The following is a 21,492-nucleotide window of genomic DNA, read 5'->3' as shown; positions in this document are numbered from 1 at the left end:
TGAGCCTGAGTACAGTCAACCATATCATCACAAAAAACATATTAAGAGTTATATGAACTGGCATTCTAAAACATTTAAATGGGATAGTTACCTGAAAATTTAAAGGGACTCTGGGAAATGACCAAGTGCATGCACACAGTCTGTGGTTTCAATGCATTCAAAAATGGCTAGTAACTTTAACAGAGAAATTAGAATATTGAAATTGGACAAATTTACATCGAGATATATCAAATATCTAGAATGAATTATCAAGTAACTTTAAAGAAATGGGTCATCTTAAAAAAGAACTAAGTATGTTGTGTCTGAGTCAAATAGAAATGCATGACTTCTGTTTTGAAATATTATAAGATTATGTTCCATGGACTACAAATCTCTACAGATCTCTGGAATTAAATATGGTGGTAATATTTAAGTTGCAAAATTGGATGAGATGAAGTAATTAAGGGTGGAGACTGGTTGCAGAAGATAAAACAAAATTAGAATGGGTTGAAGTAGCAATTCAGGTTAAAAAGTTAAGTAGTGAAAATTAGATGAGAACATGAAACTGATAGCTTTCTCCTGGTGATGTTTGTATCCTTGTCAAGAGAATTGAATTGGTGATCGAGCCTCTGCCTGAGGCATTGAGACCATACGTGGAGAGAGAAGTAAAACCTCACACATCACTTGATAAGATCATGTGGGCGTCAAGAATGTGTGACATGGTCTTGGGATAATGATGTGAGTGTGCAAATGTGAATGTTACCCCAGTAACAAACATTAGACAGTTAAAAAAACATGTACTGAAGAACAAGTTTCAGACACATGCATCTACTTGACAAATGGATTAATGTAGTTTGGAAGAGCACAAAAACATAGTTTAAATGATAAGACACGGACACAAAATCCATAGAGAAACAAACTTCAAAACAAAGAAAGTAATACTAGTGAAAGGGATTTAAAAAGAATTATAATCAAAATAAAAAGTGTGACTAGTTATTACGTTAAAATATTACGGAGATGAAAGAATAGGGGCTCTGGGAGGAGTAATAATGGACTGAGTGAAAGCCACATTGGCTGACACACAGATACCCCATCTTGGGCATTTGTATGATACATGTTCTTGAGTATTTAAACCAGTAGGTGAAATCGTAATGTATAAGGAAAGTTAGTGTATGCGAAAGAAGGAAGACTCAGGTGGTGTAGGAGTCTGTGGTAAGGGAACTCCGGGGGAAAATAAAAGACGGGAAGCATAAATTGAAGGTAAAGCCTGATGAACATTAGAGCGGTATTGTTTAATCCCATGTGTACTGTCGCTCAAAGGGTGCTTGATGGGCAGGTTCACTGTTGGAAACATCTTCTTGTCATCTGCTCTGTCAAGCTCCCCTTCTTTCAATAAGATCACCCATTATTCTTCTAAATTCTCATGAGTTAAGGCCTAATCTGTTTAATAGTGCTTGATAAGCGTGAAGTTTATTGTTTTATTCCTCTCTTTTTCATTCTTTTTATTTACTTAATAAATATTCCTTTTTTTTCATCTTTTACATTACTCAATAAATGTTCATTTTTAAACAAACTGTTGTTGTCAAGCCTTCTCTTAGTTACATTTAACCAAATCCACAAAGAATACTTGGAAAAACTTTGTGATCCAAGATACCTTGGAATGCTCGGGGGGTCGACAGCACGTTCAAACAGGGTTATAGCTAGGTGCCAACATGCTTTCAGCACAAATAGAGGATGTATACTTGCATTGCAGGACTGTTCCGCCTTGCTTGCTTCAGATCTGAGAGAAATGTATGCCGAGTTCGCGTAACAGAGTTGCTTTATGCCGATGATGGTGCATTACAATTCCATACTGAGGAATCCCTCTGCTGCATACCTGTAAAGGAGTTTAGTGTGAGCATCAGGAAGACAACTATTAAGAGCTTGGATGTTGCTATGACTCCACTTATCAGCACAGACAATGTGACACTGGAGGTTTCTGGTTGATTCACGTATCTGACTGCACAATCATTAGCAATCTGTCACTTTATGCAATCAACACACATACACATTGCAAAAGCTACAGCTGTTGTGTCCAAGGTGGGCAAGAGGGTGTGGAGCCTGACCTACAATACCAATCCGTCACATCCTTAGCATATTCTTTTTCAGTAAAGAGACCTGGACAGTGCGCACTATGGGGGAGAAGAAGCTGAACAGTTTTCAACTTTGCTGTTTCTGAAGTACCTTCAAAATCTATTAACAGGTCAAGGTCAGAGATCCTGGAACATGGTAATTCTATCAGTGTACACTCGTTGATAAGCCAACAATATCTGCATTGGCTCAGCTATATTCCTTGGATGAAAGAATCAGCTTGTACCCTGTAAACTAACTACTGGGTCAGGACCTGCTGGTTATGTATACCTCCTGTACAAGGACAATTTCAAGATATGAAGTTGGCAGACATCAACATTGATAACTAGGAGACTGTCATTGATGGACTTAAAGTCTGGAAGTGAACAGTTTGCAGGGGCCATTGGAAAAATTGGAAAACTCAGCTGGCCAAGAACAGCACCAAACTGAATAGAGATCTACGACCCCTGTACCCTCTCAGGTCATTCCTTTCTTCTGCAGCAATGACAAGGATTGTCACACTAGAACAAAGGCAAATAAGCCACATCAAGAAATGCTTAACACAGTTGACCACCACGACAGGAATGCTTTGACCAAATTGTCAGACCTGGGTCAGAATCCCTATTTCCAATCCTGATCCAACTAAAACTTGGCCAATTATCTTTGGTGCAGTTTTAGTAGCAAACTTTGAGGCCAAAAGTCTTTCCAATGGAAGCAATGTGAGCAGGTCACTAATAAGATAAATGGAATTTTGGTCTTTATTGCTAGACAATTGGAGTTTAAAAACAGAAAAATCTTATTAGAAATGGACAAGACATTGGTGAGGCTGCATCTGGAATTCTGTGGTCAGTTTTGGACCCCACATTTGAAAAAGGATATCCTATATTGGAGGCAATTCAAAAGAGATTCACTCGCCTGTTTTCTAGGATGAAGGGGTTGACTTATCAAGCACTGATAAACAGATAAAGCCTCAACTCATGTGAATTTAGAAGAATAATGGGTGATCTTATTGAAAGAAACAAAGTTCTGAGGAGACATGACAGGGTAGATGTTGAGAAGATATTTCCACCAGTAAGGGAATCTCAAACTAGGGTCATTGTTAAGGAATAAGGGACAATTATTTATGCCCTTTATGCAAAGGAATTTCTTCTGTCAGGGGGCTTTGAACGTCTGAAACTTCCCTAGGGACCTGTGGAGGCTAGGTCACTGAAAGAAGAGGTAGAGAGGTTTTCAAAACATCAGAGTTGAGAGAGATAAGGGACTGGCATGAAAATTGGAGTTGCGGGCTGGGCTGATCAGGCATAATCTTGTTGAATAGCAGGGCAGGCTTGAGGGGTTGAATGGTCTACTTCTGCTCCTATTTCTTGTGTTCTTATTTCTTACGAAAACACATTATCTTTTGAGCCTAAATGCAGTATTCTGTAGTTTAAAGTCCCTTAAACCACTTTAACTTTAAAGTTAATTCAGCCATTTTGACAGCTATTGAGAGGCAGTAAATGTCTATGGTAAGATTTGGGGTGGCACGTGGGTGGAGCAGTAGACAGATGAGGGATTAGAGGGCTAGCTGACTGATAATGTAGGGTGTTAATTGGGCAAGGGGTTAGAGAATGGCAATTCAATGAAGAGGTATGGTTGCAAGGTGAGTAAGAAGCCATAGATGGCAGGTGTGAGACAGCTTGGGGTGCTGGATGGGTGAGGGAGTAGGGTACCAGGAGGTGGGGTGCTAAGTTAGAAGGTTGATGGGAGGCAGAGTGCCAGGTGGGTGGTGGGATGCAGGTGCCTGGCAATTAAGATGTTGAGGTACCAAAGGGCGAAGGGTATAAATGCCAGGTGGGAGGGAAGGGTATTGTGTACCTAGTATCAGGTAATGAGTACAGGAGCCAGGTCAGTGAGGAGGTAGAAACGCAAATAAATGAGTGAAGGCTTAGGTCAGGCAAGGGGGTTGGGTTGGTGGGAGGTGGAGGGGTAGGAGTTTGGTATTGTCAGGCCAAGTCCAGTTGGGGTAAGCTGTGTGGATTAGCCTTGGGGAGATCAGGTCATAGGAACATAGAAACATTAGAAAAGGAATAGGCCATTCAGCCCTTTAAGACTGTTCCACCATTCAATGAGATCATGGCTGATCAGTGGTCTAATTCCATCATATCCCTCAACACCACCGTTTCACAAAAAAAGTCAGTTTTAAAATTAAAATTGATGTGTCCGTCTGCTGTCCGGTTGGGGGTGCAAACCCAATGAACAGAATTGGGTGAAGTTTGGGTCCATGGCTGATTAGGTCAGGAGGTGATTTCAGTTCACAATGCGGATTGGACGTTGATAGAGGTAGTGTGCTGAGTCCAGGGTAGGGTGCAGGTGGGGTCTGTGTGGTAAATCAGGAGTTCAGTTTTATTGTCAAGAGTTATAGCAGATTTTAATTCCTCTTAACATCTCCTCACTAACAATTCAGGTAAGTTAGTCAGAACCATCTAAAACCTTTCAAACTCTGACTTCAAGTTAGGATCTTTTCCAGAGAGTTCTAGGTTTTGGGTAATTTCCCATCAGGAGTTTCGGCTTCCTACATAATTACTATGGAGTGAGCGGTGCCATGTTACTCATACTGCACCAATGCATAAATCCTGTCTGTGCTGCTGCGATGACTGTCATCTGATCCAGTCCTTGGCTGATGAGCTGGAAAGGAGCCCAAGAAGACAGAAAATTATTTATGAACCACAATTGTGATGTTGTTTTCTGTCATTTAACCACTAATCTCCCCATGTTTCCACATTCCATTTATATTCTTCCTTAATTTTATGAAGAAGTTCCTTATCCAGCTTTTCATTGAATATTTAAAATCCGTACACAAACTTACTCCACTATTATTGCTAAAAATTCTTTTAAAAGTTGAGCACAACTTTTCCATAATAGATTCATGCTGTCTGTACTAAACCCACAGGTTTCTTGCGTGTGGACTAATTTTGTCCTATTGCTGTCACCTTAATACTGTTCCACTAATTACACTCAATCTGGAAGCCCCTCTAAGAAATTGTGTGAGAGCATATTAAGGCTAGAGTCTCAATAACAATATTTATCGTACCAATATGATATGTAACTGGTTGCTAACTTATAATACACCAAACCTTGTTAACTACAAAATACATTTCTGGTCTGACCAAGAAGTGGTCCTCTTCAGGCACAATGGACGAAGGCAAGCCTCGTAGTTTATTGCATTTAAAGAGGATAGTGGTAGCAACCCTCATCATGAGCAGGATTGCTCAAACTTCAGTAACGTCACGAACATTGCTGAGGAGCTTGGCTGATTTTCTTCTTTCTGCTCAGCTTTGAGATATCGGATTTCATCAAAAAGGGAAGAGGACAAGTGGCTAGCAACGAGGAACACTGAAAGGTTCAGGTTCCCAGCAATAGAGAATGACATGTTACACCTGTCACCTGCTTTCTCATCTTTCCGGTTCTGAATCCTTCAGCAACAGTATTGGGAGCAAGGAGACAACCTTATAAACATTTCAGCTCTTGAAATATATTCTGTACTCAGCCATGGGCATGATTTGTGTTTGGTGAAAATAATTTGTACAATTACACATAAGCCTTGAGGTGAATCCTAACTAAAACATACGTTGTATCAGAGATAATGGGAACTGCAGACGCTGGAGAATCCGTGATAACAAAGTGTGGAGCTAGATGAACACAGCAGGCCAAGCAGCATCTTAGGAGCACAAAAGCTGACGTTTCAGGCCTAGACACTTCCCGAAACATTAGCTTTTGTGCTCCTAAGATGCTGCTAGGCTTGCTGTGTTCATCCAGCTCCACACTTTGTTATCTAAAACATATGTTGTATTGTAATTAACGCACACCAGATGGGAAGTAGGCTGTTTACAGAGGTCTTGCTACTGTTCCAAAGTTCATACCAAATATCTAAGAAAGACAGAATATAATGATAACAGTAAAACAGTGATTAATCTGCAATGATAATGCACCTTTCACATCTTTAAGATATACCAGAGTCCTTTACAGCCAAGTCCTGTTGAAGTTTAGTCACTGTAGTTTTAAATGTAAATGTAGATTGCAGACTGAATCATAAAAGTTTGGCAAATTACAGGTTGGGCTCATTTCTGGGTTCCATGCCTGCTCTTGCTGGCAGTGTGCTGGCTGATGGACAGGTCGCTGAGCTCGTAGGCCCTGCAATATTGAATTATTAGTTGCAAAAAGTTAAAATCTTTATTACTAACTGATGCACTGCAGTCAGGTGCCAAGTAACAATGAATCAGACCACCAGCTACATGGAGATCAGTAAGAATTACACTTAGTGAGGGTCCGCAATTTAAGTCTAAAAGTATAATTATTAAAAGTGAACTTTGAACACTAGCAGACATTATATGGTGGCAATATTTGTGAGTAACAATGAAAGATCTTGGACAGATTTGATGATGATTTAAATTGAGCAAAGTCAACCGAAGTTAATATCCGACAAAAAAAATCTCTCCAGCGAATATGTGAAAGCAAAACGACCACCACTACAACAATGTTGCATATCTACAGCGCCTAATGAATTTAGAAGCTGTCAATTTCATGAAGGCCTTTGAGAAATTTCAATAAAAGGACAGATGATGTACAGCAGCTTTCTAAAAGGCCTTAGTGAAGGCGAAAAAACAATTACATTCTTTTGTCAGCAAGTGAGAAAGAATTAAATAGGTTTACTAGCCAGGAGATGATTGAGGATGATAGTAAAAACCCAGAATAATTTTTAAAACTTTCAGCATACATCAGCATGGAGAACAGGGTGAGTTGGAAGTCAAAGAAACCAAGTCAATCATATTCTGAATTATGACAATAAGTTTGGGGGAAACAGTACGCATTGTACCATACAACCACATGAAATAAGTGGATGTGACAATTCTCAGAGAAAGGAAATTTTCACAATTGTTCGGATGAGGAAAATGGTGAGAAATAACCCCACCAACATAAATCTAAGGCTGAAACTTGGTATGAGAGCAAATAAGAGGTACATCATGCCAGTCAGACTATCCCAGGGAATTCTGTGGAAAATTTGAAAGGTGGTGGTAAACAAAGAAAAAACAATCATAAAAAGGGCAATGGCATTATCCAAATCCCCAAGGGAAAGATATTAACAGATCTTTCGAAGAATTGGCAGCCTTTGAAAGATGGCAACTCCACTGGGAAATGTGGGCACTGCTGCTGTACGAAGATCCCAGTCGTCATTCCAATCTACCCAAAACCAGGTATTTGTACAAGCAAACATGTTACCAACTGCTTATAGGCCATTAAGTCTTCAGTAATTCCACTCCAACTTCAGCAAGTTGAGCCAGAGGAATGATCTTATTGGCTAATCCAACAGCCTTCCATCCTCCCTTCCTCCTGGTCCTGCCATCAAAGCTGCCTCGACAGGACTGGTAAGATCTTTGTAGCAGCAGTTATGATTCTCATTACGCTGCTAACTATTTGCTTGAACCTATCTATGAATTAATTCAGGGACCTGTATGAAATACCTGAATCCAAGTAAACCAAGCTACCATACAGACATAAGTATTAATCAGTATTTCTGTTCTCAATACCTGTTGTATTGCAAATTAACAAAGTGTGAGGCTGGATGAACACAGCAGGCCAAGCAGCATCTCAGGAGCACAAAAGCTGGCATTTCAGGCGTAGATCCTTCAGCAGAGAGGGGGATGGGGAGAGGGCTCTGAAATAAATAGGGAGAGAGGGGGAGGCGGACTGAAGATGGATAGAGGAGAAGATAGGTGGAGAGGAGAGTATAGGTGGGGAGGTAGGGAGGGGATAGGTCAGTCCAGGGAGGATGGACAGGTCAAGGAGGCGGGATGAGGTTAGTTGGTGGGAAGTGGAGGTGCGGTTTGGAGGTGGGAGGAGGGGATAGGTGAGAGGAAGAACAGGTTAAGGAGGCAGGGGTGAGCTAGGCTGGTTGTGTGAATGCAGTGGGGGGAGGGGACGAGCTGGGATGGTTTGGGGATGCAGTGGGGGAAAGGGGAGATTTTCAAGCTTGTGAAGTCCACATTGATACCATTAGGCCGCAGGGTTCCCAAGCGGAATATGAGTTGCTGTTCCTGTAACCTTGGGGTGGCATCATTGTGGCACTGCAGGAGGCCCATGATGGACAGGTTGTCTAAGGAATGGGAGGGGGAGTTAAAATGGTTGGTGACTGGGAGGTGCAATTGTTTATTGCGAACTTAGCGGAGGTGTTCTGCAAAGGTGTATTGCAAATTACATTGCTTGAAAAAGTGTTTTTGAAAAATAAATGATTTTATCCATCAAACTAAAGCTGGCCAAAGACATTAAAAGTACACAGTGTATTTCACAACTTCAGGAGAATGTGAACTGCCGATGAGGTTTGAACACTGTTATAATGCAAGGAACTACAACAACTCTTGTTAACACAGGAAGATCCCACAAACAGCAGAGAAGTAAGTTGCCAGATAATGTAAAATTACCTTTCTTGGTACACTTATGCCTACTGAGAGTTTTGTGCAAAAGTCTGCACTGCACAGAATTGTACAAAGATGGGTTAAGGTAAAATTTAAACATATTTAGTTTTAAAAAAGGCTACCTTGAACAAACCTTGGTTTTAATCAACAAATATTACAAAATCGATGGTGTAGAGGAGGCTGCTTGGCTGTCCCAGTGAGCATCATGTCTTAGTACCATTTTGTTTCTTTATCCCCATAATCCTGCACATTTTTTCTATTCAGATAGTCATCAAACGCTCCCTTGAATGCCTAATTAAACCTGCATCCAATTCAATTAAAGGCACTACAATTCAGAGCTAATTACTTGCGGTGTGGAAAAGATCTTTCTCACATTGTATTTTCCTCTTTGGCAAGTTACAGTAAATCAGTGCTCTCTCATTCTTGTTCCTTTAATGAATTTCTTCCTATCTATCTACACTGTTCAGATCCCTCATGGCTTTCAAAGCTAGTGAATCTAGTAGCAGCAAGTCCGGACAAGACGTGGCCTCTGGTCAGAAGAGCATCTGGTTGCAAAACTTCCTGTTCTGGAACCAAGTTGGATGGATGGATGGATCGAGCTTCTTCTCAGACAATGCTGTTGAACAAGTCCAATGTGGGGCAAAAATTTGCAAGAAAATGACAAAGAAGCATCAGAATTATAGAACTGTCATAGCAAGGGACTTTAATTATCCAAATATGGAATAAAATAGTAGCAGAAAGGGCCAAGAGATCCTTGAGTGTTCAGGAGAATTTCCTACAGCATTATGTTATCAATCCAATGAGAAAGTAAACATGATAGACCTGATTCCTGGTAATGAGATGAACCAAATGGGTTAACAGTCAGTACGAGAACATTCAAGGTACAGATATTGTTGTAACAAAAAGTTTAGGTTGCTAATGAAAGTCAACATGGCACAATCTGGAGTAAGAACAATTAACCTGGGAAAGCCAACTTCAATTTGATCAGAATAGATCTGACCCAGATAAACAGAAATCAAAGGTTGTCAGGCAAAGGTATAAGTGAAACCAGCCCAGCTCGACCCCTCCCCCCACTGCATCCCAAAACCAGCCCAGCCTGTCTCTGCCTCCCTAACCTGTTCTTCCTCTCACCCATCCCTTCCTCCCACCTCAAGCTGCACCTCCATTTCCTACCTACCACCTCATCCCACCTCCTTGACCTGTCGTCTTCCCTGGACTGACCTATCCCCTCCCTACCTCCTCACCTATACTCTCCTCTTCACCTATCTTGTTTTCTCTCCATCTTTGGTCCGCCTCCCCCCTCTCCCTATTTATTCCAGTTCCCTTTCCCCAACCCCCTCTCTGATGAGGGGCCTAGGCCCGAAACGTCAGCTTTTGTACTCCTGAGATGCTGCTTGGCCTGCTGTGTTCATCCAGCTCCACACTTTGTTAATTTGCAATACAACAGGTATTGAGAACAGAAATACTGATTAATACTTATGTCTGAATGGTAGCATCTGCAGTTCTCATTATCTCTGACAAGTGAATCCTGGGCTGCCTTTAAAGAAGTTGGTTTACAATTAAGGTATATTCTCACAAAGGGAAGAGGGAGAGCAAACAAATCTGTAACTTCTTTAAATGACTAAATAGACAGCGATTAAGATTAAGAAGAAAACATGTATTTATAACAGATGGCAGTAGAAAATCCAGCTGAGCATAGAAAGTTCTGGCTAAATATAGAAGGTTCAGAGGAGATTTAGGAAAGAAAAAAATAAGAGAAACAGAGTATCAGAAGAGACTACCTGCCAACAGAAAAGGAATTCCAAAAGTCTTGAGTTAAAATATAAATAATAAACAAATTGGAAAAGAAGAGGAACTGTCAGAAGCCAAAAAAAGCGGATTACATATGGTGGCAGGAGATGGGGCTCAGGTACACATTTTGTTATTGTATCAATTCCAGACCAGATTGGCAGTGTAATTCACGGGGCATCACATTCCTGTACAAAAGGTACACATCTCACTTTCAATAAAATTCAAACTGCAATGGAATCAGTGTAGTGTGTTTAGTCAGTCATGCGCTTGAAATGTACTATAATATCAAGTTATTGTTTACTGGTGAACCTATCAGCAGGAAACATGGTAGAGAATTGGCCTTTGCAAGAGTCCAGAGCTGTGAAAATGTTAAGAGATTGATTCAACCTGAGTGCTACATATAAGGACCTTCACCAACAGTGGTGGTGTACAGTCTTATAGCTTTACCAGGCTGACCCCTCATTTCTTTTTTAAGTAGGCCTGGCACTGCTTATCATATTCCCTCCAAAACTCTTCATTTGACTCCAGTTTACTTCTCAACCTGGCAGTTGTGGTAGAGAGTTGGGGAGATTCCTGCTTATGAGTGTACAAGTTTTGGAAGAATGCTGTTGATGACCCAGTATGTCACATATACACAGTTGTGACTTGCTAGATTTATTTGCAAAATGTAAGCTAATAGAGAAAAACCAGCATTGACTTTTTTAAAATTGCTTGTTTTTAACTAACTTTCTTGTGTTTTTGATGAAGTAACAGAGAGAGTTGATGAGCGTAATGTTGTTGACATTACGTCTGTGGATTTCAGTTAGGCATTTGATAATGTGCTATACAACTGACTTGTCAGCTAGGGGTATGGAATATAACAGTCAGTAGTAATGTGGATACAAAATTAGTTGAGGAAACAGAGGGCTTTCGTGAATGGTTGTTTTTCAGACTGGGAAAAGGTTTATAGTACAGGTCCCCAGGAATGAGGGTTAAGGCCCCAACTTTTTCTGATAAATGACATAGACCTTGGAATTTAACACACAATGCCAACTTTCTTTGCTGATGCAAAACTTGGAAACATTGTGAACTGACTGGAGGATAGAGTAGAACATAAAAAACACACAGACAAGTTGATGGAATAACTGAATATGTAGCAGATGAAATTTAATACAGAGAAGTGTGCTTCTCTGATTCATCCTGGTGAAACACCACATACAGGCAATTTAAACCAAAAAGAGTACAATTCTAAATGAGTAAAGGCATCTGGGAGATTTTGTGCAGAAAAAAATGCCAGTAGCAGGACAGATTGAGGGTGGAGTTGGATTTTTAATCAGTACAGTGTGAAGGTGGTTATCTCAGAGTACAATGGCACCTTGATCAATTGGGATGATGGGGTGAGGAGTGGCATATGGTGCTTAATTTAAATAAATGTGAGGTGTTGCATTTTGGAAAGGCAATTCAGGGCAGGACTTATGCACTTAATGGTAAGGTCCAGTAGAGTGTTGCCAAACAAACAAACCTAGGGATGCAGGTGCATAGTTCCTTGAAAGTGGATTTGCAGAAAGACAGGGTGGTGAAGGTGGTGTCTTTGTCGGTCAATGCATTGATTATAAGTGTTGGGATATCATGTCACAGCTGTACAGGACATTGGTTAGGCCACATTTAGAATCCTGGGTTCATTCTGCTATCCCTGCTATAGGAAAGTTGTTGTTAAACTTGAAAGGGTTGAGAAAAGACTTACAAGGATGTTGTTGGGATCATCCGATCAGCCATGATCTCATTGAATAGTAGTCCAGACTCAATGGGTGGAATGGTCTACTTCTGCTCCTGTATCTCATGATATTACGGTCATGTTAATGAAGCTTAATAAGAGTATATAGTACAAAAGTAAGGAAATTATGTTACACATTAATAACTGGTTGGCCTCAACTTATATATCATGTCCAGTTCTGGGCCCCACACTTAAGGAGGACCATGAAGGCACTCGAGACAGAAATGAGAAGATTCATGAGTGTGGTTTTAGTTACAAGGAGTTTCAGTTATGAAAATAGATTGGAGAAGTTGAGTCAATTGATCCATGCTCTTTCAGCAATCACAATGGGATGGAGGGGAAGTATTTAGAATGTAGTTGAAGATAACACAGTGTGCAGCTGGAGGACCACAACAGGCCAGGCAGCATCAGAGGAGCAGGAAAGTTGACATTTTGGGTCGGGACCGTGCTTCAGAAATGGGGGGATAGGGGAAACGGAACTGGGAAATAGAGAGAGGAGGGGTGGGTCTGGGGTAGGTAGGTGGGATGGTGATAAGTGAGGGCAGGTAGGCAGTGGTGGGGATTGGTCAGTGAGTTCGGAGGGGCAGATGGGTGGGAAGGAAGGAAGATGGACAGGTTGTGTCAGGTCAATGAAGCGAGGATGAGAGGGAGGGTTGGACATGGGATCAGGCAAGGGGTGGGAGATTTTGCAACTAGTAAAGTCCACATTGAGACCATTGGGTTGTAGGCTCCTATGGCGGAATATGAGGTGCTGCTCTTCCAGCTTCCAGGTAGTGTCATTGTGATACTGGAGGAGACCCAGGATGGACATGTCGCCCAGGGAGTGGGAGGGGGAGTTGAAGTGGTTCGGTTTACCCTTGGGCAACGAGAAAAAGGGATCGAAAATGGCCTCAATATTAACTGCCTTGCCTGGTGGAACACAGGGTCCATCTGAAATTAGTACAGCAGCTGTTTTCGTTTTGATAAAGTCAGGTTTGCAGGCAAAAGGAACACAATGCGGAGGGCATTCAGAAATCAGCTGTTGCTGTGCTAAAAGATTCCTCACGATCACCCCAGAACCAGTGAACAACTTAAAACCCTCTCTTTTCCAACTGCTGCTGACCTGCTCAGTCCATTTGTAGAGACAAACTCAGACTATTCAACTAGTGAATTCATCACAGCTGCTGATTCTGACTTCATATTTCAATGTGTTTGCTTCAAAAAGAGAAACCTTAAGAAGTAACAGGCCTACAATGATCTTAGGAGAAAGATCAATCTTTCTCTTGTATCAATATATTTTGTTCTTATATTTATATTTTAGCTAATCACAAATTTGCTTAAATAACTTTCAGCAGTTCTAGTGTAATAAGCCTATTTTCCATCTGGTTCAAAGCATATAGTTGTGCTGAAGTGTTTGATGAAGAGTCACAGGGCTCGAAATGTTAACTCTGCTTTCTTCCTCGTAAATACTACCGGACATGCTCAGTTTCCTGAATAATTCTGTTTTCCAGCATCTTCAATTCTTTGAATAAAATTGAATGAGAGGTATTGTCAATATGCACTTAAATTGAGTACAGTGAACAGATCACAAGTCACCACTTGCGGCACCGTCTTAGGTACAAAAGTGCCTAGGTACAGAATCTTAGGTACAAGGCAGAAAAATAAAGAAAACAAAGTCAAGTTAAACATTACAGTCCTTCTTACTTGAAAGAATAAAAAAAAAGAAACAGAGTTAACAGGCCAACAACACAGTCGATAAGCACCTGGCTATGCTGGGTACTCAATCTTCACAAAAGCTCATCCTCACCCAGCTCTGGGCTTAGCCCTGCCCTTTCCCTTCCTGGTCTCTCCATCCCAGGAATGCGCGCGCCCACTCTCTCTCCGCCATCCGCCCAGGGTCGCGCGCTCCCACGCTCTCTGCCATCCGCCCCAGGCCGTGCGCTCCTGCTCTCTCCGCCCCAGGCCGCGCGCTCCCTACTAGGTTTCTACTTCAAACGGTAGTGAATTAAATGAATATCACACGTGTAAGTGTGAGGAGAGAACTGGGGACTGCAGAGATTGTGTGCATAGTGCTTTCCTTCCTGTTACAACTGCTGAATTGTTTTATGTTACTAAAATTGTTATATTAAGTGTGTCCAAATTATAAAACTCAAACACAAAACAGGAGCCACAAAAGAGTCTGAAACAATATTTTAGTCCATGGACCACTGTGGGGTCATGTTGAGTGTGTGATTACGACAGAGTGTATTCAAAATCATCGCAAGTTTAGACACAGGAAACAGGAAGAAGCTGTTCACACTGGATTGAGAACAAGGCAGCAAAGATTCAAGGTAACTTTCAAAAGAAGCAACGATGACACTAAGAGAAACCTTAGCTCAGGGACATTTAAGAGACTGCTGGACATGCATATGGTCACAGAAATTTGAGGGTGCATACATGAGGATCAATGGTCGGCACAACATCATGGGCTGAAGGGCCTGTTCTGTGCTGTACTATGTTCTATGTTCTATCAAGGCAACAGCTGAGATTATGGTGAGGACAAGTTCAAGATGGAATTGGATTATATTGTTAAAATGAAGAATGCTCAGGCATACGGTGAGCAGGAAAAAAAATGGCATTGGGTGAATTACTCTTCCAAGAAGCAACACAGACACAATTGACTGAATGGCATCAACCTGTGCTGTAACCTTTCTGGAATTCAATAATGCCTTGAAAATTGTGAGCTGATAAGAGACAACCATCATGGATTTGTACAGGGTGGGTCACATTTGAAAAACCATCTTGAAGTCCATCGAATTGAAGACCAATGATTAAGATAGTCAGGAAACTGACTGTCAGGAATCTGAAGGCAAGAGTATGAACACTTTAACTGATAGGATGTGAAGAAAGGTCTCTCAAGAATCTGTACTGAGGCCTCAGCTATTTTCATATTTATTAATTACTTAATGATCAGAGAAAACCATACAGTTTGCTAATTACATAGAAGGTGATGAAGGAGAGCTGTCAGGCTAGATGGAGAGAAACTACTTCTGATGACTTAAGAATTATATGACCACAGGCTTCTAAAAATAACAGACAGACCTATTAGAATTAAAAGGAGGAAACATGTCTGTATGCAATGAGCGATAGGCATTTGGAATTAATTTCCACAAATAGCAATTGATGCTGGATTACTTGATTGTTTTAAATCTGAGAGAGATTGACAGATTGTTGTTTGTCAAATGTATATGAGGTATGGCAGAGATGTACAGTTGGATTGCAGACCACCCATGATCTCATTAAGATAGCAGAAGGGCTCCAGGGGCTGAATGAGCAACTCCTGTTCCTATGTACAGGTATTTTTGGGTGGCCGAGGCTTCCCTCAATGCTGAAACCAGTCAGTATGAAACTTGTCCCCTCCAGTGGGCAGTCATTTAACATTCAACAGGGCACTAAATAACAAAGGGCAAGATCTCCAACCTGAGCAGGGACCAGCAAAGAAGCGCTAAGAGGAGGTAAATTGTAGATGTTCCCAACAGGGACTGCAAAGGGGGCCATGCTGAGGAGTGGGGGTGAACACGTTGGTAGATAAGGATGGGAGGGGACACTCGGAACTCAGAGGGAGAGGTAGCCCTTCCTTTCCTGCCCAAAAAGGTCAAGCAAATTACCTGTCAGGCTTCCTATCTGTTGCCAGCACCCACCTGTCAGCCAGTAAGTTGCCAAGAATTGCCCACCATGGAGCCTAAATCAACATGGGAATGGGTAGGCACTGAGGCCTTGCACACTGTAGAACATAGAACATTGCAGTGCAGTACAGGCCCTTCGGCCCTCTATGTTGTGCTGACCTGTGAAGCAATCTGAAGCCCATCTAACCTACACTATTCCATTATCATCTATATGTTTATTCAATGACCATTTAAATGCCCTTAAAGTTGGTGAATCTACTACTGTTGCAGGCAGGGCATTCCATGGCCTCACTACTGAGTGAAGAACCTACTTCTGACATCTGTCCTATATCTATCACCCCTCAAGTTAAAGCCATGTCCCCTCTTGCTAGCCATCACCATCCAAGGAAAACGATTCTCACTGTCCACCCTATCTAATTCCCCCATCATCTTGTATGTCTCTATTAAGTCACATCTTAACCTTCTCTTCTCGAACAAAAACAACCTCAAATCCCTCAGCCTTTCCTCATAAGACCTTCCCTCCATACCAGGCAACATCCTGATAAATCTCCTCTGCACCCTTTCCAATGCTTCCACATTCTTCCTATAATGTGGCAATCAGAACTGTACGCAATGTTAAGTGCACCCGTACCAGAGTTTTGTACAGCTGCAACATGACCTCATGGCTCCGAAACGCAATCCCTCTACCAATAAAACCTAACACACCACACGCCTTCTTAACAAACCTATCAACCTGGGTGGCAACTTTCAGGGATCTATGCACATGGACACCGAGATCTCTCTGCTCATTCACACCACCAAGAATCTTATCATTAACCTAGTACTCTGTATTCCTGTTGCTCCTTCCAAAGTGAATCACCTCACACTTTTCCAATTAAACTTCATTTACCACCTTTGAGCCCAGCTCTACAGCTTATCTATGTCCCTCTGTAACCTGCAACATCCTTCCGCACTATCCACCGACTTTAGTGTCATCCGCAAATTTACTAACCCATCCTTCTACGCCCTCATCCAGGGTCATTTAAAAAAAATGACAAACAGCAGCGGCCCCAAAACAGATCCTTGCGGTACACCACTAGTAACTGAACTACAGGATGAACATTTCCCATCAACCACCACCCTCTGTCTTCTTACAGTAAGCCAATTTCTGATCCAAACCGCTAAATCACCCACAATCCCGTGCCTCTGTATTTTCTGTAATAGCCGACCATGGGGAACCTTATCAAACACTTTACTGAAATCTATATATACCACACCAACCACTTTACCCTCATCCACCTGTTTGGTCACCTTCTCAAAAGAACTCAGTAAGGTTTGTGAGGCATGACCTACCCTTCACAAAACCGTGTTGCCTATCCCTAATTAAATTATTCCTTTCTAGATGATTATAAATCCTCTCTCTTATAATCCCCTCCAATGCTTTACCCAGAACCGAAGTAAGGCTCACTGGTCTGTAATTACCAGGGTTGTCTCTACTCCCCTTCTTGAACAAGGGGACAACATTTGCTATCCTCCAGACTACAGGCACAATCCCTGCTGGCAATGACGACAAGGATACAAGCCAAAAGGCTCTGCAATCTCCTCCCTAGCTTCCCAGAGAATCCAAGGATAAATCCCGTCTGGCCCAAGGGATTTATCTACTTTCACACTTTCCAGAATTTCTGACGCCTCCTCCTTATGAATCTCAATCCAGTCTCGTCTAATAGCCTGTATCTCAGTACACTCCTCGACAACTGTCTTTTTCCTGTGTGAATACTGACAAAAAAAAACAAACATTCATTTAGCACCTCTCCTATCTCTTCGGACCCCACGCACATCTTCCCACTACTTTCCTTGACTGGTCCTAATCTTACTCTAATCATTCTTTTATTCAGTTGTTTCAGCAGCAGGAATCTGGAAGAAAGCAGAAGCAGTGAGAGCAAGGACCAGGGGGCTGCGGGAAGGTAAGTTAATCATGTAAAAAACTTACCTTGTGAATAGGCGGAGCGCATGCTGAGCAGGAGCGGGCACGGGACAGCTGAGTGACTGAGGTAATATATTTGGGCTGTTGCTTTACCCAAAACACTACTTAGGTAGTGTCTCCCACCCACCCTCCACCTCTAACCAAAAAAAGCTTCTAAGCACTGATTTGGTAAGATTACTAGTTTTTGTTTCTTCTTTTTTTCAGTAGTCTGTTCAGGAGTCCAGAACAGTGGGAATGGACATTAGGGCAGTTGCATGCTCCTCCTGTAGAATGTGGGAGGTAAGGGTCACCACTGGTGTCCCCACTGACTTCCTCAGCGGGAAGTGCACCCAACTCCAGCTCCTTGGAAAGCGCGTTGGGGAACTGGAACCGGAGCTGGATGAACTTCAGGTCATTCGGGAGGCTGAGGGGGTAATTGAGAGGAGTTACAGGGAGGTAGTCACACCTCAGGTACAGGAAAAAGGTAGATGGGTTACAGTCAGGGGACAGAAAGGGAACAAGCAGACTGTGCAGGGATCCCCTGTGGCCGTTCCCCTCAATAACAAGTATACCGTTTTGGTTACTGTTGGGGGTGAGCGACTTACCAGGGTTAAGCCATGGGGTACAGGTCTCTGGCACAGAGTCTGTGCCTGTTGCTCAGAAGGGAAGTGGGGGGGGGGGGGGGGGGGGAAGAGGAGGAAAGCATTAGTCACTGGGAACTCCATAGTTAGGGAGACAGACAGGAGATTCTGTGGGAACAAGAGAGACTCGCGGGTGGTGTGTTGCCTCCCTAGTGCCAGGGTCCGTGATGTCTCGGATCGTGTTTTTGGGATCCTTAACGGGGAGGGGGAGCAGCCCCAAGTCGTGATCCACCTAGGCACCAACGACATTGGTAGGAAAAGGGATGGGGATGTGAGGCAGAAATTCAAGGAGCTAGGGTGGAAGCTGAGAGCTAGAACAAACAAACAGAATTATCATCTCTGGAGCACAAAAGCTGATGTTTCAGGCCTAGACCCTTGTGCTCCTGAGATGCTGCTTGGCCTGCTGTGCTCATCCAGCTTCACACTTGGTGATCTTGGATTCTCCAGCATCTGCAGTTCCCATTATCTCAGAGTTATCATCTCTGCTTTGTTACCCGTGCCACGTGCTAGTGAGGTGAGGAATAGGGAGAGAGAGAGAGAATGCATTTGAACGGATCGCTACAGGGATGGTACAGGAGGGAGGGATTCAGATACCTGGATAATTGCGGCACATTCTGGGGTAGGTGGGACCTCTACAAATGGGATGGTCTACACCTGAACTAGAGGGGTACCAATATCCTGGCGGGGAATTTTGCTAATGCTCCTCAGGAGGGTTTAAACTAATTCAGCAGGGGTACGGGAACCTGAACTGTAGTTCCAGTGTAGAGGAGGTTGAGAGTAGTGAGGTCATGAATTAGGTTTCAAGGTCGCAGGAGTGCCAGCAGGCAGGAAGGTGGCTTGAAGTGTGTCTACTTCAACACCAGGAGCATTCAGAATAAGGTGGGTGAACTCGCAGCATGGGTTGGTACCTGGGACTTCGATGTCGTGGCCATTTTGGAGACATGGAAAGAGCAGGGACAGGAACGGTTGTTGCAGGTTCCGGGGTTTAGATGTTTCAGTAAGATCAGGGAAGGTGGTAAAAGAGGGGGAGGTGTGGCATTGTTAGTCAAGAACTGTATTACGTGATAGAAAGGATGTTTGATGAGGACCCGTCTACTGAGGTAGTATGGGCTGAGGTTAGAAAAGGAAAGGAGAGGTCACTCTATTGGGAGTTTTCTATAAGTCTCTGAAAAGTTCCAGAGATGTAGAGGAAAGGATTTCAAAGATGATTGTGGGGGACTTTAACTTTCTAAATATTGACTGGAAAAGCTACAGTTAAAGTACTTTAGATGGGTCAGTTTTTGTCGAATGTGTGCAGGAGGGTTTCCTGACACAGTATGTAGATAGGCCAACAAGAGGCAAGGCCACATTGGATCTGATACTGGATAATCAACCAGGCCAGATGTTAGATTTGGAGGTAGGTGAGCACTTTGGTGATAGTGACCACGATTCGGTTACGTTTACTTTTGTGATGGAAAGGCATAGGCATATACCACAGGCCAAGAGTTATAGCTGGGGGAAAGGCAATTATGAGGTGATTAGGCAAGATTTAGGATTCACAGGATGGAGAACGGCTGGGCACAATTGAAATGTGGAGCTTGTTCAAGGAACAGCTACTGCGTGTCCTTGATAAGCATGTACCTGTCAGACAGGAAGGAAGTGGTCAAGCGAGGGAACCGTGGCGTAGTAAAGAAGTTGAATCTCTTGCCAAGAGGAAGAAGGAAGCTTATGTAAAGATGAGGTGTGAAGACTCAGTTAGGGCGCTTGAGAGTTACAAGTTAGCCAGGAAGGACCTAAAGAGAGAGCTAAGAAGAGCCAGGAGGGGACATGAGAAGTCTTTGGCAGGTAGGATCAAGGAAAACCCTGAAGCTTTCTATGTTAAATAATAGCCACATCAGAGGGAAGACAGGTAGGTGGCAGCAGAGGTATCCTCTGATATTTATGGCCATTTCTCACTTGCAATAATTTCTACGGGGAACCATGAAAATCTATGCTCTGTCTTTCCAGTCGAAGAGTAGCATCAACAACTCTTCTGATTTAATGACCATCAGCTGGGAGCAGCAGAGCAGTGGGAGATGAGAGTCCAGCTGGCAGCAAATTGTCTTTGCAGAACTCCAATGCCATATTTAAAAATTGGATGTTGAAATCAAAAATTAAATGCACTTTATTTGTTTTGCATTTGCCTCTGTGTGCATTCATATCCATATGTAAGGAAGATTGGCATCAGTATGTTATGTAATGAATTACACTCTATCAGAGAATGAGTTGGAGGCTCATCATATGTCTAAATTAATCCCAGTCACTTATAGCTGGTTGTTGTTGCCATGATAAAGTCATTCTCTATTCTGGCTGTGGCTTGCAGTGCTACATATTGCAATAAAAAACAACTTTAGAAAAAAATCATGCTCAGTGTTTGTAATGCGAAAACAGTACAGAACAGTTTAGGGAATTTAAGATGAATTTTTACAGCGTCTGTTTCGAGCAGCTAGAAAATAATGAGGTGCTAACTTGACTCATTCGTAGTAACTATTAACACATTTGGCGTTTACAGAAGTGACAATTGAAGTTGCTAAAGGGCACCATTGTATGCTGTTCAAGACAAATGTGCCAATTTCAGCAGCACTCAGCAAAGTGGTACAATCGCAGAGCGGTTATACAACATAACTAACAATCCCGAAACTTGAATTAATAGCAAAAACCTGGTCTAACATTCTGAAGACACAGATCAAAGCTCACCACAGAAAACAGATAATCTAAAACGAAAACAGTAATTGCTGGAGAAGCTCAGCAGGTCTGAGATAATGGGAACTACAGATGTTGGAGAATCCGAGATATCTAGGTGTGGAGCTGGATGAACACAGCAGGCCAAGCAGCATCTCAGGAGCACAAAAGCTGACGTTTCGGGCCTAGACCCTTCATCAGAAGTGGGGGATGGGGAGAGGGTTCAGAAATAAATAGGGAGAGAGTGGGAGGCGGAGAGAGAGATCTCCTGAGGTTGGTCCGGAGGGAGGAGGGTAACGTCTTCAGGCTAGGCATCCCTGGAAGAGGCTTCGCAGTGAGGTTAAAATGCTGTGTTCATCCAGCTCCACACTTCGTATTCTCAGCAGGTCTGGCAGCATTTGTGGAGAGAAATCAAAGTTAACATTTGGGGTTGAATGATCCTTCCTCAGAACTGGAGAATCTAATTCAAGTAATCAAATTAAAA

General features: G+C 42.5%; 1 long non-coding RNA gene across 2 annotated transcripts in view; it reads right to left on the bottom strand.

Annotated features, from left to right (window-relative positions):
* Window positions 1-1,730: 1,730 nt before the first annotated feature.
* The window catches only part of LOC132206076 (uncharacterized), a 291,826-nt gene continuing 272,064 nt past the window's right edge, over window positions 1,731-21,492 (bottom strand). For both annotated transcript variants that reach the window (XR_009442806.1, XR_009442807.1), the window contains one exon: window positions 1,731-1,855. This is a non-coding gene — a long non-coding RNA (uncharacterized LOC132206076). The remainder of the gene's footprint in view (window positions 1,856-21,492) is intronic.

The sequence above is a fragment of the Stegostoma tigrinum genome, chromosome 2 (assembly GCF_030684315.1).
Source record: "Stegostoma tigrinum isolate sSteTig4 chromosome 2, sSteTig4.hap1, whole genome shotgun sequence".
NCBI classification, from domain to species: Eukaryota; Metazoa; Chordata; class Chondrichthyes; order Orectolobiformes; family Stegostomatidae; genus Stegostoma; species Stegostoma tigrinum.
This window is presented reverse-complemented; position numbering and strand designations above follow the sequence as displayed.